The sequence below is a fragment of the Cricetulus griseus genome, chromosome X (assembly GCF_003668045.3).
Source record: "Cricetulus griseus strain 17A/GY chromosome X, alternate assembly CriGri-PICRH-1.0, whole genome shotgun sequence".
Classification (NCBI taxonomy): domain Eukaryota; kingdom Metazoa; phylum Chordata; class Mammalia; order Rodentia; family Cricetidae; genus Cricetulus; species Cricetulus griseus.
Genome location: NC_048604.1, coordinates 120,621,032 through 120,624,738, shown reverse-complemented (window position 1 = coordinate 120,624,738; position 3,707 = coordinate 120,621,032).

The window sequence follows — 3,707 nt, the reverse complement described above, 5'->3', positions numbered from 1 at the left end:
GAACAAACATAGATGAGAGATAAATAAAATTATTATATATCTATTCAACAGTATTCTGTGAAGCAAAGAAGATACATAGACAGAGAACGTCCCAATATACAATTTATATAACCAGGTTGCTTATATATAAGCCAGCTATTAAGGATAGTTATGACTGTAAGTTAAGATTAAAGTTTTTCACTCTCTAATCATATATACTCTATTAAATTGTCATTCCCACCAGAAATGTGCACCATTTTCTTTATTACAATTTTCTCCAATGATCTCAGTCAGCAAGGTGCTTTAGAAGCATGACTCCCATGACCACAAGAACCTTCTAACTCACCAAAACTGTCCCAATAAACTTTTTCAGAACATTTGAAACTGAGAGAAAGCTCACAGAAATCCAGAAATTACTTCAGAAATAAATGTCTGACTCTTAATGAACGCTGAGTTTTGTGTGTTTTAATTGATTCTATCCTTGGTCCTTCTACCAGTGATTGCCTTAGAAATACTAGCCCACATTCATTCTGTCAGTAAAGAAGACATAGAGTGAATTGCATTTGCAAATTGTCCTTAGTCTAACAAAAAGTTCATTGGAAGAGTCACTTAAAAGATGTGGTAGTTTTAGGGTAATTGGGCCCCATAATCTCATAGGAAGTGGCATTATTAGGGAGTGTTGTCTTGTTGGAGTGGGTATGGCTTTATTGTAGGAAATGTGATACTATGTGGACAGGCTTTCAGAGTTCCTATGTCCAGGATACTGATCAGTGTTTCAGTAGACTTCCTGTCCCCTGCAAGCCAAGATGTAGCCAGGACCACTTCTTCCATGCTCTCTGCCATGATGATAATGTACTTAACCTCTAAAACTGTAAGTGAACCATACCAAATGAGATGTTTTCTTTGTAAGAGTTGTCGTGGTCATGGTGTCTCTTCACAGCAGCATAAACCCAAACTATGTCAGAGGCTTGTTTTAATATTGCCTTACTGAAACTAGAAGATAATTTGTGGAAAATATTTACAGATATATACACCTCCCCATTCTCTGGTGAATGATAATAACTGGATCAATCAACAAAGCAAAACCATGGGAGGAAAGTTGGGAAGTGATATGTCTTTGGAAATATGGGCTGCAAAAATATCTAAAAATCTTCAAAATCCCCATGTACCAGGATTCTGCACATGATTAGGAAAGACTGAACAAAGCTATGTTTGACCTTGAACTACCGCACAAGCAAATGTGAAGTGAATGTTAAGGTGGAGTTTTAATATCCTGGTTCTCTTAAGATGAGCATTCCTGATCTTCTTAGAACCTGTGTGGGAAGGGTGGAATTCTTTTTGGCTTTGGATGCTAGGGAAATATCGCTTTAATAATGATCTGACCATTGTGTTAGTGAAATAAACTTCAATAGTCACACATGATGAAACAATATAGATGTTACAAAATGACTTCATATAATACCTCAATAAATAACCAAAAGGAAAATCTTGAAGAAGGGAAAATATTATTTCTAGATTCTATATTCATCAATTAAAACGTTCATTTAGGATTTATTTATCTTATTTTATCCATATGAGTGTTTTGCCTACATGAGTATATGTGCAACATGTTTGTTCCTGAACATATCAGAAATCTAGAAATGGAGTTACAAATGGTTATGAGGAACCATGTAGGTGCTGGGAACTGAACCTGCTCTCTGAAGAATAACAAGTGTTCTTAACTGCTGAGTGATCTCTCCAGCTCCTAAAATGTCAAACATTCATCAATAAAATTGAACTATGCAATTAAGAGCAAGAACAAACTCAAAGGAAGGAGGAAATATAAGCAAATACAGGAAAAGAAAAGCAGTAAGTAAAATTGACAGATAAAATTTACTTCTTTGGAAAGATGGACAAAATTAATTATCCTTAGCTAGACTGATTAAGAAATAAAAGACATGAATTATGAAAATTTGGAATAAAAGTAGCTATGTTGTGACTGGTAACAGAAATGAAAAGGATCATAATAGACATTAACAAACCAAATATCTTGGGTGAGATGAACACATATCTAGAAATACACAAAATATTATAATGGTTAAAAGATTTGTTATCAGTAAGTTCATAGCTGAGATCCTTGTAACAAAAGAAATATTAATAAAATAAATGCATGGAATTTTATTTGGTATAAATTATAAATGATATAAGGGGTCTTTAGAAATAAATTATCAAACAGGGCATGGTAAAAGAAGCCTATAATCCTAGCACTTAGGGTTCCAAAATGTCAGGGAGAAAATTTTGAGGCCAGTCTTAGTGTTATAGCAAGACTTTCTCAAAAAACAAAACAAAACAATAACAAAACCGAAATAATTCCAATGAGCAATAAAGATGCAAAGAAACAGGGAAATCTTGTTTTGAGAAAGTGAGGATGCTGCAGAAGTCTGATTGGAAGACAAAAGGTATATTCTAATTTTAACAAATGTGGGAATTGAGCAAGGTTTCTTTTCTATATCTGGGTATCGTCAAAGACAAGGCCATTTCTTTCTCTTTAGTACTGGGAGAGCATTTTTTGCAATGACAATTTCATAACTGATTCTGGCGACATGAAGCTAGATATTATGTTATGCTTCAAGGGAATAGTATCAAACTAAATTCAATACCATATCATACAACATTATATAGAGTTATGTGGAATTTATCTCAGAAATGCAAAATTGGCTATAAAAATGCCTAGGGAATCTCAGTGAATGAAGAAAAATCCAACATATGTAAATAATTTAAAAAGACACTTCACAAACAAAGAATGTAAGGAAAATTAATAAATGGTATCTGTAAAAAGAAAAACCCTCAGAATTAACATAATACTTTAAAAACCCAAAGCAAAGGAAAGCAACAACAAAATTGCTAGCAGAGCTAATAAATAAATTCAGTACTATTTCAGGATGCAAGATCAATTCATGGAAACCAGTTGTATTTCTACAAACTAACAATGAACAACCAGAAAGTAAAAATAAGACAACAATCCAATTCCTATGAACAACAAGAAATATAAACCACTTTAAAAACAATGGGGTTTGGAGAGATGACTCAGTAGTTGCTATTCTCAAGTACTCAACAATACTTGCTGTTTTACAAAGGACAAGGGTTCAGTTTTCAGCACTACATGTCATATCATGATCACCCAAAACTCAAGTTCCAGGGGTGCCAATGCCTTCTTCTGCAGGTACCGTGTAGGCCTATGGTGCACATACACTGATGCAAGCAAAGCACACACACATAAAATAATAATAATAACTATAATAGCATTGTAAAAAATTGTAAAGGAATAATTTTACCTGGGACATGCAAGATTTTTGTGCTGACAACTGTGAATCATTGTCAACAGATATTTTCAAGTGGCCTGAGTCAATGAAAAGCCATCTTGTTGATCATGGACTAAGACAGTATCATTAAGATGGCAGTAGTATTCAAAATGATGCGAAGATAACATGCCTTCAAACTCAAAATTCCGATTGCTTTCTTGTAGTGCAGAAAATAGACAAATTCATTCTGATCTTTATATTGAAATGTAAGACACCCAGCCAAAACATTATTTTTAAAACATGCACAAAAGCCTCACACTTCTCAATTTTAAAATTTACGACATAGCTCAGTACTCAAATCAGTGGCACACTGAAATAAGGACAGAAAAGTGGCACAAAGATTGATGGAGGGACTAAATTGAGAATAGAATTGTCTGAAATAAACTG